The sequence below is a fragment of the Cervus canadensis genome, chromosome 1, assembly GCF_019320065.1.
Source record: "Cervus canadensis isolate Bull #8, Minnesota chromosome 1, ASM1932006v1, whole genome shotgun sequence".
In the NCBI taxonomy this organism is placed as follows: Eukaryota; Metazoa; Chordata; class Mammalia; order Artiodactyla; family Cervidae; genus Cervus; species Cervus canadensis.
Genome location: NC_057386.1, coordinates 14449920 through 14463658, shown reverse-complemented (window position 1 = coordinate 14463658; position 13739 = coordinate 14449920). Strand labels below are relative to the sequence as shown.

General features: G+C 52.5%; 1 protein-coding gene across 3 annotated transcripts in view; it reads right to left on the bottom strand.

Moving 5' to 3' along the window:
- SCN4A (sodium voltage-gated channel alpha subunit 4) overlaps nt 1–13262 on the bottom strand; it is a 52296-nt gene extending 39034 nt beyond the window's left edge. Inside the window, exon 1 of one of the 3 annotated variants that reach the window (XM_043464803.1) lies at nt 13011–13262. The gene's annotated coding sequence lies outside the window, so the exon portion shown is untranslated. Of the gene's footprint in view, nt 1–12048; nt 12182–13010 lie in introns of those variants that run through there. The other 2 variants (XM_043464794.1, XM_043464785.1) reach the window with 2 other exon arrangements.
- Between the last annotated feature and the right edge of the window lie 477 nt (nt 13263–13739).

Here is a 13739-nt window from a genome sequence, read left to right as displayed (position 1 = left end):
AAAAGATATTTTATTTTTATTGATTTATCTGGCTGCACCGGATCTTAGCTGAGGCACAAGGATCTTCGGTCTTTGTTGCGGCAGATGGATTTTTTTTTTTTAGTTGTGGCATGCAGGATCTTAGAGTCATGGCATGTGGGATCTAATTCCCTGACCAGGGATGGAACCCAGGTCCCCTGCATTGGGAGTATGGAGTCTTAGCTGCTGGACCCCAAGGAGACTCTCATCTCCCTTTGCTCTTGCTCTATTTTTCTATCTCTCTTCATGGACAAACTTCTTGGAAAGTGTCTACACCAGCTGTCTTTACTTCCTTACCTTTCATTCCCTCTCTAACCCACTCCAACCTGTCGTGTGTCACCTCCCCCGCTCCACGGAAGTGGCTTTTGTCAAGTCACTAGCAGCCTCAATGCTGCCAAGTCTGCTGCACACGTTTCTGTCTTCACCTCCCTCAACCTCTTAGAAACATTCAACCCAGTTGGCTGTGGCCCGCTCCTGGGCAGGCTCTACCTGCTCAGCCTCCATGACAGCTCACCCATGCTTTACTTCCTGCCTCTCTGACTGTTCCTTCTCAATGTCCTTTGTGTTTGTCCCTCTTCCTCTCCCCAGGGCTCTGTCTGGGTCTGGATGGCATCATTCTTATGACTGTAGATAGTGTGATAGGAATATGGTAACTCTGTCCTCTGAACTCTAGACTGAAATACTCAACTGGCTACTGGACCCCACTATGTGGATAATAATAGGCATGCAACCAACAGCATCTGGGATGAACATTTGCCCAAGGACCTGCTTATAGCACAGGGAGCTCTGCTCAATAATATGTAACAACCTAATGGGAAAAGAATTTGAAAAAGAAGAGATACATGTATTTGTATAACTGAATCACTTTGCTGTACATCTGAAACTAAAATAACATTGTAAATCAAGTATGTTGTTGTTTAGCCCCTAAGTCCTATCTGACACTTTTGCAACTCCATGGACTATAGCTTGCCAGGCTCCTCTGTCCATGGGATTTCCCAGGCAAGAATACTGGAGTGGGTTGCCATTTCCTTCTTCAGCAGATCCTCTGACCCAGGGATCAAACCCTCATCTCTGTATTGGCAGATGGATTCTTTACCACTGAGCTATCAGGGAAGCAGAAAATCAACTATACTCCAATATAAAATAAAAAGAGAGCAGAAATATATTCTCAAAACAAATAGATAAAATAGATAATCCAATCAAAAATAGGCAGAAGATCTAAATAGACATTTCTCCCAAGAAGACATACAGATGACCAAAATGCACATGAAAAAGTGTTCAACGTTGCTAATTATTAGAGAAATGCAAATCAAAAGTACAAAGAGTTATCACTTCCCTGGTCAGAATGACCATCATCAAAAAGTCTAGATAATTAACTCTGAAGAAGGTGTGGAGAAAAAGGTACCCTACTATACTGTTGGTGGGAATGTAAACTGGTACATCCACTATGGAGAACAGGTTCCACTCCCATAAGGGGTTACAGCCAACTATTAAGCTTGAGGACACAGTCCACTCAAGACTTTCCTCATTTCTAATATCAATTGCAAGATCAGGGTCCTCAAGGTCACTGTCTTATTCACCCTCTTCCTCAACCCAGGAGATGGTACCACCACCCGTCCAAGCTTCAAATTTGCTCAAATCAAAAGCTGAGATGTCTTTGTGAATTCTTCTTCTCCCTCATCTCTATATTCGGCCTGTCCAAAGTTCTATTAATAACATCTCCAAAATACATATAACCTCTGATTCCCCCCACCCACCCTGGTCCACGTCACAACATTTTCTTGCAATAGCTGCCTGCTTTTGTCCCTGCCCTCTCCAAACCAGTCCTGTAAAGCAGCAGGTGCTGGTTTATGTAAACATAAAAAAAAGGCATTTTATTTATTTATCTGTGCCAGGTCTTAGTTGCAGCATGCAGGATCTTCTATCTTCGTTGTGGCAGGATCATTAGTTGTGGCCTGTGGGATCTAGCTCCCTGACCAGGGATCAAATCTGGGCCCCCTGCCTTGGGAACATAGGATCTTTGCCAGTGGATCACCAGGGAGGTCCCAGTGAGTACTGTTTTAAAAACAAGAAACTAATCATATTGTTTCTCCTGCTTAAATTTCTCCAGTAATGTCCTATTGTGCTTAGAATAAAACCTACACTTCTTCCGGTGGCCTCCAAGGCCCTGGTGATCCAGCCCCTATCTATACCTCTTCACCTTTACCTGCTGATCTGCTCTCCCTGCCCGCTCTGCCCCAGTCCTTCCGGCTTCCTTCCAGCTCCGTGACCGCTGAACTCACGCCTGCCTTTGGACCGTAGCTCTCTCTGGAGCTCTTGTCTCCTATCTCTTCACATGGCTCTTCCTGCTCACTTTCCCATCAAGCCTCTAATGTCCCTTCTCCAAGAGGATTTCTCCTCCTCAACTCTCTGTCCTAGTCCCTTGTACTTTCCTTGATGGTGTATTTTCCTTGACGTTATTTATCATAATTTGTAATCACTGGTTTATTGGCCTAATTTGTTTGTCTGTCTCCTTCACCAGACCAAAATGCTGAGAGAGCAGGAACTCTGTCTGTCCAGATCACCACGGCTGGTCCCAGGCCTGGGCACTTGGCAGACACTTGGTGAGTGCATAAGGCCTTGGATATACATCTTTCTGGGAATAAGATGGATTCTGATAGGTTTCATCCATCCATCCATCCATCCACCTATCCATCTATCCATCCATCTACCCACCCATCCATCCATTCATTCTGTTCATACGTCAGAAGCTGAGCTAGCCCTGAGTAGGACACAAAGATGCACCCGCTGTGCATCCTGCCTTCCAAGAGTTGGTAGCTGGGGAGAAATGAGCACAGAAGATATGATATGAGAAGACAGAGATGTCTGCCCTAAAGAAGGGAGCAGAAACTAACACAACATTATAAAGCAATTATATTCCAATAAAGATAAATAAAGAAGGGAGTTGATTGTGCTATGGGAGTCCGGGTGGCTGAGTGGTAACTTCCAGACCAGGGAAAGGAAAGATGTGCCTTTTCAGTTGAGTCACAAAGGATGAGGAAGTTATGGGCACAGGGAAGTGAAAGCGGAGAAGGGACAGCCAGAGCAAACGCAGAAGCAGGACCTAGGGAGCTACACTGTGTCAGTCTTTGGAGGGTTTGGAATCTGTTTATGGGCTTTTTTTAAAAAAAAATTATTTATTTCTGTTTGCCCTGGGTCTCTGTTGCTGTGAGGGCTTTTCTCCAGCTGTGGTTGAGTGGCGCCTACTCTCTAGTTGCAGTCAGCAGGCTTCTCATTGCGGTGGCTTCTCTTGTTGTGGCGCATGGGGGCTTCAGTAGTTGCAGCGCGTGGGATCTGTAGTCGCGGCTCCCGGGCTCTAGAGCACAGGTTCAGTAGTTGTGGGAGCGTGGGCTTAGCTGCCTCGCGGCATGTGGGGTCTTCCTGGAGCAGGGATTGAACTCACGTCTCCTGCATTGACTGGGGGATTCTTTACCATTGAGCCACCAGGGAATCCCTGTTTATGGGCTTTGGGGGAAGTGGGCCGGGCAGCTAGGCCAGGGCCTTGAAGACCACATCTGGGAGTCTGGACTTCATCGCCCTGGTTTGGAGAGCCCCTCCCAGGGGTGCTGGGTTGTTTACGTTGGCCAGCGTGTATGTGCCCCCTGCTCACCCTAATGGTGTGTCTAGAATAGAGGGATAAGCTGTGCTTTTGCAGTGGCACCAGTGGGGAATGAAAGGACATCTGGGGTGTACGCACGGCAACTTTCTGGCAGGGACAAGCACTGATAATGTCCCATGTCAGTGGGTTGGGTGTCTTGCAGGCAGATCGCCACATGGCCCCTCAAGTCCAGCCTGCAGTAAAGGGAGCCATGTGACAGCTCAAACCCTCCTTCCACCAGCCACAGGATCAGTCTCTGTCTTCCACCTCAGAGATGTGGTGCTTGAGGACCCAGGGAAACCTCTTCTCATGGGAAAATTTTTAATATTTATTTTATTATTATTTTTTTGGCTGTGCCAGGTCTTGATTGCAGCACCCGGCCTCTCTGATCTTTGCTGCCGCTTTAGTTGCGGCATGTGGGATCTAGTTCCCTGACCAGGGATTGAACCTGTGTCCCCTGCATTGGGAGTGTGGAGTCTTAGCCACTGGACCATCAGGCAGTGCCCCTCCCCGCCTCCGCTCCCCCCCAGCCCCCCCCCTCCCCCGAACTTAAGAATGTTAGATTTGCAAGGACCAGAGACATGGAGTCCAACTCCTTCATTCTGCAGATGGGGAAACTGAGGCCTTGAAAGGAGCAGTAACTCCCCACACCCCCAGACCACACATTTATTCGTTTAACAAACATTTCCTGAGCATCCACTCTATGCTGGGCTCTGTTTGGGGAGCCAGGGATACGGGAGTGGCAAAGTCCCTGTCCTCACTGAGCTTGCATTCCCGAGGGAGAAGGCAGATAATAAATAGGGAAACAAATAAGATAATTTTAGAGAATGATAAATGAAAGGCTGAGCCAAGACTAAAACCCTGTTCCGCGGGCACCAGAACTCAGGAAGTGAGAAGCTCCGTCGGAAACTGCGTCAAAACGGAAGTTTGGGCGGAAGTCGGGGTTACAGTCTTGGGAGCCTGGAGGCAAGGGGTGTGAAAAGAAGGGTCCAGAGTCAGGGAGCCAGCCTAGGGCCAGCTGTCCATGGGCAGGGAGCCGAGGGGGAGGCAGCTCTTCTCCGGGGCGGGTCCAGCCCTGCATTGTCTCTGTGGGGCTGCCAGGTCGGAACACCCAGTTCCAGATATAGTCTGACCACAAAGATAGAGGCCTTTTCTCCTTGGCCTGGACACCCATTGTATTCATTCATCCTAAAGTGGCATTTCCATTTTCAGCAGCCCACTTAAAAGGGGAGTTTACAGACACCCCTGGAGTTTTCAACATGAACTGTGGCCATATCAGAGTTTCACCATCCTGTAATTATGCAACTGACTTTTCCCTTTTAAATCCACGTGGAGCTCAACAAAATATTAGCAAATCAAATCCAACAGCATATAAAAAGGACTATACTCTACAACCAAAAGGGATTTATCCCAGGTATGCAGCACAGATCCAACACTAAAAAATCAGTTAATTTTTATAATTATTTATTTATTTGGCTCTGCTGGGTTTTAGTTGAAGAATGCCGTATCTTTTTTTTTTTTTAAGTTGTGGCATGCAACCACTTAGTTGGGTCATATGGGTTCTAGTTCCCTGACCAGAGATGGAACTGGGCTGCCTACATGGGGAGCACAAAGTCTTAGCCACTGTGCTAAGAAAATTAGCACAGGAAAGTTCTGAAAATCAATTAATGTTAATCTGTCATATCAACAGACTGAAGAAAAATCCTATGGTTGTATCAATGAATATAGAAAATGAATTTGAAAAAATCCAACACCTATTCATGATAGAAGCTCTCAGCAAACTAGGAATAGAAGAGAACTTCCTCAACCTGATAGAGAACATTTTTCTAAAAAATCCTACAGCTGACATAGTACTTAATGGTGAGAAACTAGAACTTTCCCCACTAAGATCAGGAACAAAGATAGGATGTCACCTCTCTCCACTCCTTTTCAAGATCATACTGAAGTTCTAGCTAATGCAATAAGACATGAAAAGGAAATGAAAGTTACACTGATCAGGAAGGAAGAAATAAAATTGTCTTTGTTAACAGATGACATGATTGTCTTTGTATAAAACCCAAAAGAATTGACCAAAAACAAACAAACAACCCCTCTTTTGGAACTAATAATGATTATAGCAGAGTTTCAGGATGTAAGGTTAATCTAAATGCAGGTGGTTGTGTTTAGTCATGAAGTCGTGTCCAGCTCTTTTGCGACCCCATGGACTGTAGTGCCACCAGGCTCATCTGTCCATGCAATTTCCCAGGCAAGAATACTGGAATGGGTTGCAATTTCCTTCTCCAGGGGATCTTCCTGACCCAGGGATTGAACCCATGTCTCCTACATTGGCAGGAGGATTCTTCACCACTCAGCCACCTGGGAAGCCCAAATTCAGGTGTAGGATTTTCCATCTACCTCCACTTAAGTTCTTCTCATTCATTGCACCTCTTGACCTGCAATCTTTTGTAAAATCTTGATTCTCCCCACTCAGTTCAAGGCCAGTCCCTCACAGGTGAGTGCCTATGATCCTAATTGTTCCAAATTACTGGCCAAACAAAACTCATGACAGACATCCCCACCTCCTGCCACTATATGCTTCTAGAACCTTCTCTCTTGGGACACCAAGCTTCCAAGGAGGGTCCTTCAAACCACCCATGTGCACTGAACTGGCCTGAAACCCCCCACGGAACCTCAGCCATGCCCTGCCAGCTTGAGATGTAACAGCTGCTATGGGAAAGTTCCGGAAGACTGAGAATGGATGAGACCTGCCCCTCACAGCCTTCCCGTTCACTCTAGGGCACATTTCCCAGGATGCAGAGATGGTGGATGACTTGCTGGCCTTGCTCAGTCACCATCTCTCTTGCCAACCAAGCATGCCCTTCATCTCTAGTAAAGCCGCAGTTCAGGCTCAGGCTGTTTCTCTCTGGATTGAGAGCAAAATTACCCAGAGCTGCAGCCAATTCTCAAGCTTCACCTGCAGTGAGGGCTCAGACTCAGGACTATTTGGGAGGCTGAAACAGATCAAACTTTCTCTGTCCTGGCCAAAGACAGCATCCTGGTGGCGGCATCCTGGTGGCCTACTCCCCAAATTTCTGCGTTTCTGCTGTGGCCCAGCACCAGGAATGCACCTCCCATCCCCCTAGTTGTAAATCTCAAATCACAGCTTTTTCTCAGATGGGGTAGGCTGGGGGTAGGGTGGGAAGTGGGTAGTTGTGTTGTTTCTTAGCCACCACTTAGGGCCTTGGCCTTGGCAGGCCAGGGGCCTGGAGGAAGTCACCCCAGATGGCCCTCCCCTTCTGGTCTGACACTCTCTGTGGAGGAAATCTGCTCCAAGAGGTCTTGGAGGGCAGCCTGGAGCTTAATGCAGAAACCTCTGGACACTCAGGAGCTATGAGAGTTCTGGAAACCCTCAGGGTCACAAGGTTGGGGTGGGGGAGGGGTTACCATGGACAAGGGGTGGGCTAACGCTGATGACACTTTCCAGTTGGGGCTCTCTAGGTTGAAATAAGCCTCCCTTTTTCAGGCACCTGATTAAACCAGCCTGATGATTTCTCCTGCCTATGGGGAAAGAATGATCGTAGTGTGGCCACATTTATTTTGCACTTACTGTTTGCCTCGAGATGGGGTTCCCAGGAATGGGTTTTCCCTCCCAAGTGAAGTGAAAGTGAAAGTCGCTCAGTTGTGTCTAACTCCATGTATAATCCATGGAATTCTCCAGGCCAAATTCTGGAGAGGGTAGCCTTTCCCTTCTCCAGGGGACCTTCCCAACCCAGGGATCAGACCCAGGGCTCCAGTATTATAGGCGGGTTCTTTCCCAGCTGAGCCACAAGGGAAGCCCAAGAATACTGGAGTGGGTAGCCTATCCCTTCTCCAGCAGATCTTCCTGACTCAGGAATGACTCGGGAATCAAACCAGGGTCTCCTGCATAGAGGGAAGTCCCTCCCCTCCCAAGACTGATCCTTAAATCAAAGGAATTGATCTTATCTCAAGGTGTAAATTCCAGGCCTCATCAGCATCAGCTCGGGGAAGATTCTATTAGGAGTGGGAGGGGGTTGGTTCCTCTGACCCCCAATCCTCAGTGCACTAACTGTCATCCTGACATGTGTGGGCCTGAGAGGTGGAGGCCCAAGAATTATCTTTTTTTCTTTATATATATATATATATTTCATTGAAGTATAGTTGATTTAGTGTTTCAGATGCCCAGCAAGGTGATTCAGTTATAATATACACCTATCATTTCCCAGATTATTTTCCATTATAGGTTTTTACAAGATATTGACTATAGTTCCCTGCGCTAGACAGTAAAGCTTTATTGCTTGTTACATATCTATTTTTTTAAAATTAGAAATCTAGCACTGAGAATTATTTCTTGATCCAGAGCAGTCATCCGTATGTTCATTTGGTGTTAAACGCATGCCAGGCACTGTTTCAAGTGCTTCGCATTCATCATCCCAGCTACTAAGTGGTGGAGCCAGGATTCGAATGTGGCTCTTGGAGGGGCCAAATCCACGTGCCTGCTACCACAGACACAGCCTCCCTCTGGCTCGCCCAGTGGGGGATGGTGCTCAGCCTGGCTGCCCTCCCCCAGCCCGGGGCATGCCCAGGTTGCAGTCCCATCCAGTCTCCCCCTGGGCTGGCCTGATCCTCACCTGTCTGTCCTCTTCAAGGGACAGACCAGAGTCCTCGGGCCAAGCCCCTGAAAGGCGTGGGCTGGGGTGGGTGTCTGGCAAGCCCTGGCAGGCCCCAGGCTCAGGCTTTCTGGGGCCTTGAGTTGGGAGTTGGGAGTGGTGGGGGCTAAGGGCCCCCACCTGTAGTTTGGTAAAGAGCCTTTGTCAAGGTTTGGTTTTTCATTACACCAATCAACTCTAAAATACCCTCCCAACTTCCTCAGCAGCCAGCCTGCTCCTACACACTTCCCATCTGCTCCAAGGGGTGGGGAGGTTAATTAGTTCCACCCAGGCCTGGGGCTTCCTGCCCTCCGCTGGCTCTCTCAAAGGTGCCCCCCAAGCATGGTGATGGGGGCTCCATGGATGGTCCCCCTCCAACTTGTGTGTGCATAGCCACGTCTACACACATATCCAGAGCCACCTTGCCCATCCTCAGGCAGACCCACCCCTGCACACCCGGCTGCCTCCCCTCACCCTGCCGGCTCCCACCTAGGTCACCCCCTGGAGCTGCCAGCCTCTGTTCTCTCTTCCACACACCCTCCCCACAACCAGACCATGGCTGCCAGGCCTTTTTCCTGCCTTAGGCCTACCCAGAAGGCGAGAAGAGCATGGTTCAAAACTGATTCTGAGCCTGGAGAGTTCCAGGGCCACTCTGGCCCCGCTTCCCTCCATCAACCCCTAACCATCTGGGTAGCCTGGGCTTTGACCCCCTCACCCCACACTTGGGCCCTAGGTCCCTGCCGGACTCAGGGAACTGGACGAGGAGTGTTAGGAAGAGCGGCCCGCGGAACCTGAACCTATAACCTAAACTCCCAAGGAAGGCTGATGGACCATCCCGCCCCTCCAGCAGCTTGGCTTTGCCACTCAGAGAACTTGGTTCAAGCCCAGAAACTGCTCCAGGGATGTTTTCTCACCAGTGACCCTGTGGAAGATCCTTCTTCCAAATTAGGCCAATCAAGAACTTAACAAGCCTCAAAAAAGACAAGAGTCACCTGCAGCTCTTACTAAAATGTGAGCCTGGGGTAGGGGGAGGCTGGGGTAGGGAGAAGCTCGGCTTTGTCCTTGGCTCTCAGAGCCCTTGAGGCAATACCTGTAAACCACACACTCTCATAAGGGGAGCTCTGTCCGTAGGATAAAAGCATCTCTTGGTAGGGAAAAAACCCACCTCCTCCCCGGTATGTAGGGTACCCAGAGCTGGACAGGGTCTAATGCTTCCTGCCAGACACCCCCACCTGGTAGCTTCTTCTCCCCTTCTGTTACTCCCAACCCCCCAACAAGGAGACATTTATTTCAGAGTCATAACCTGATAACAAGTGTAACAGTGAATTCCTAGTTAACACTTATATACTTGCCAAGCACTACGCTGGGCACCTCACATGCAATGAGCTCATGTAATCCGGACATGATCCTATTGTTATTATTCCATTTGGCAGATGAGGAAACGGAGGCACAGAGAGGAGAAGGAAGTTGCCAGGTGTTATTTATGTAGTAAACTGGGGCTGGAAGCCTGACCCCTGGGGCTCTCGGAAGAGGCCCTGGCTCTGAGTCACCAAGGTATGTCATTACCCCAGTGTCTAAACTGGGCCATGCCCTTCTCCCACCTATGGGGGTGGAGGAGGGGCTGGCACCTGGTTTCACAAACCAGTTCAAAAACAGAGTGGGGTCTGGTGACTCTTGCGGCTTTCGCACTGTGCATTTCTGCTGGGCCTCCCGGCAGAGGGCAGGGAGGCCTGCGGGGGGCCGGGGGCAGCCTGCCCTTGGAGGGGCACTGAGGCCCCTCTGCCACTCCCGTTGCCCAGTGGGCTCCTCCAGCCCCTCCCACTCCTCTGGCCGTCCCGTTCCCTGCCCCCCCACCTCCCGCCACACACACACAAGGGCTGCCGACTGAAAACTGCAGGGAATAAAAATAGCTGTGCTGATGAGGCAGAATGGGGGCCAGAGCACATGAAAGGCCTGGGGCTGGGGTGGCAGAGATGGAGAGACCCTGGGATTCCCCAGCCCCATGAGCACCTTCCAGTGGAGCTGTGGGGGTGTCCAGGCCTGTTCCTGCCACTGCAGAGTTGGGGACCCCCAGGGGTGCCCCCGGGGACCCACTGCCCCCAGGGTCTCGGGGGCGAGCTCTGCCCCAGGGAGTAGGGGCCGTGGCTACTGTGGACAGAGCCCTGGCCCCACGAGCCGTGTGCCCCAGGTAAGTGACAGGACCCTCTGAACCTGAGCCTTCCCTCTGAGGGACAGAGGTTTGTGTAACATGGACTGGGGCCGCTGACGCCCCCTCCTCCTCCCCTGCATTCTCTCTCCGAGGCCCCTGGGCTCAGATCTTTCATGTCCCTTCTATGCATCTCTCCTATCACCTGGAGAGAGTGAGCCTTCCCACTGTGGTCTGGAGGGTCCAATCCCTTCTCTCCTCTCTGCCTTGCCTCCCCTGGGAGCCTTCTCTAAACCCACCCCTTCCTGCCATCACCCACGCTTTTCTCTGTTCTGGTGGCCAGAGTTGCCCCCAAAGGCAGGGACTTTGTCAGGACCACCTCCAGCATCTGGCCAGGAGTTCAATGCCTTCAACATCAGCTTCAGGGCTTCCCCTCCCCTGGGCCTGGATGGGTCAGGGCAGGGAAGCCGGCTAGGCAGACTTTGACACTCAGGCCAGCCTAGAGCTGGAGGCCACCCTGAATCCTGAGCCTCCACCCTATGCAGGTTCCGATGCAAAAATGACAAGGAAGCCAGGCAGGGATGGGACCACCTAGGAAGGACTCTTAGATATCTTCCCCAAAGACCTCCCATCTCATGAGAGCTGCCTGGCATGAAGAGGGTGGGCCTTGGGTTATGTCTGGGCCCCTGCATTATCCCACACAGGGGACATGGCTCCAAATACTAGTGCAGTGGCTACAACCATTCACATCATTTGCTACGAGCAGGGGACTAGGGATGACCCTGGAAGAAGCTGGAGGGCCCTGGGAGAACCAGCCCTCTGACGCCCCCAACCCCAGCACTGCCACCCCAGATGAGTGACAACGCTCACCTCTGGTTTTGCCCCAACTTCTGTCAGCCTCCTCCCCTCTCCAGACTAGACAGACACGGAAATTGGTCTCTAGCTGCCCTCCCCAAGCTGGCTCATCTTTAGGGGCTGAATTAAATGGCCTTCAAGCCTTCCCAGGTGGCTCAGTGGTAAAGAACCTGCCTGCCATGCAGGAGATACAGGAGATGCAGGTTTGATCCCTGGGTTGGGAAGATACCCTGGAGGAAGGCATCGCAACCTACTCTAGTATTCTTGCCTGGAGAATCCCATGGACAGAGGAACCTGGTGGGCTACAGTCCATGTGGTCGCAAAGAGTCAGACACAACTGAGCAACAATTACATCATGTTAAGGCTCCCCTGGGCTCTAGCCTTCCCGGGCTCTGGGCCGCAGCGGGCAGTATAGGTCGGAGGTGGATCTGTCTAGTCTCCACCTGGAAAGCCGTCTCCCCACAGTGGGGTGTCACAAGCTCTCGTCAGGACCTGGCCCCCCGCCCTGACCTTGTGCCCTGAGCAGGGTGAGGGGCATCGGGACACAGTACTTAACGGGGCAGAGTGGGAAGGGGCTCAGCCCCCCCGCCCCTACCAGCGCACTCTTGGGAGCCTCAAAATCCCTCCTATCCCACCCCCCTCCCCAGGCCTTCTATCCCTCCCATCCCACCCCCCTCCCCAGGCCTTCTAGATGGGGCATCTTCTATCTTTTGAACAAACTCCCCCCCAACACACACAAAACATACCTCCCTTCAGCTCCATGAGCCTCCAAAAACACCTTCTCCCATCTCTGCTCAGACCATCAGGTCTTCTTGGCCAGCCCCTGCCCACGCTCCCTCCCAGCGTCCTGGGTGCCCTGCTCTGCCAGCGAGGAAGGGGGCTGTGCTCTGCCCTGGCACCGCACCCCTGCTGCCCCCCACCTCCAGCCCCCTCACCCCAGCTCCAGTCTCCTTCTGAGTCCCCCAGAGACCCTTCAGTGCAGCGGCCCCATGAGGGATGACCCTCGCCCCGGACTTTCTGGTTCCCTATCCCCACACCCCCTCCACTAAGAGGAGCTGCTCCTCTGCCCGCCTCCTCCTCGGTTTCTCCAGGAGAGGAGCCCAAGTGCGCCCTGGGGCAGGGAGAGGCAGGGGCAGCGGGCAGAGCCCGGCCGGCCTCTTAGCCCGAGATGTGTCCTTTGCTGGCATCTCGCAGATTCCTGTTCCAGCAGAGCAGAGGAGCCGCCGCCACCCCCCAGCCGGCCTCCCGCTCTCCTCCCCGCCAGCCCTGCCTTCTGGGCCGCTGCGATCAGGCCAAGCCGAGTCACTGCTCTGGCCCCTCCGCCCTCCTCCCCTAAGAAACTCAGTCCCATCTCTGTCCCCTTGGGTCACCCCGTCCGGAGCCGAGCCTTAGCCCTTGGGCCGTCTGTGACCAGGACGACGACCCCGGCTGAGGGCAGGGCTGGCTGGCCAGACGGGGGCACAGGCCGACGGGGCAGGGAGAGGCAAGCACAGGGATCCGGCCGGGGTCACGGCCCTAGGAGCTCGGGCAGGGTGGCCGCGGAGCGGGGCCCGGCGTGGGCAGGAGGACAGTGGTGCCCGGAGCAAAGTGGTGATTTCCTCAGAGCCAGGCTGGGCTGGGGGCCAGGGCGCCAGGCCCCTGGGGGTGGCCTGCCCTCGGGGTGCCCGGCCCGGCGGGGCACGGGGGTTGGGGGGGGCGCGATACTCACTGTTGGACGGGAGCAGATGAGCCTGGAGCGGCGTGCCCACCTCGGGCTGGGGCTGAGACTCTGGGGGACTTGGCCGGGGGGCCGGCCGGCGGGGACAGCTGCTGCCGCTGATGTCACAGGGTCATGAGTGAAACCTGAGGACCCGGCCAATCTTCAGGTGGGAGCCTGGGCCACGCTGGCCTCACGGGTGCCCGGGGCTCGGCTTGGGACTGCCTGGGCTGGGGGGCCGCTGACCCGGAGCGTGACACGCTCAACACGTTCGTCCACTCTCACACACACACACACGCACACACACACGCCCACTGGGGCATGCGTCTGAGCCCACAGGCTCATTCTCATACGGGACTCTCCTTTCACACTCGTTCCCAGAAGCACTCCCAGGGCACACACTGGCTGGCACACTCTGTACACACTCACAGCTGTGTTCCCCCCTGCCCACTGTCACACTCATACACGCTCAGCTGGACAAGTAAACTATACCCTTCACACAGTCACACAAATGCGTCCACTGCGTGTCACACTCATTCAAATGCATACCTGCTACTCACATAGACACGCTCACATGCTCACAGCAGGTTTGTGCACATACGTGTATTATTACACGCGCAGCCACATGCACTCTCCTGCCCAGATGAGCATAGATGTTGCATATCCCAGACCTTATAGTTGTATCAAGTGTGTACACACACCACAGTCATGCCCATGCATTTGGGCGTTTCAGGCATGTTA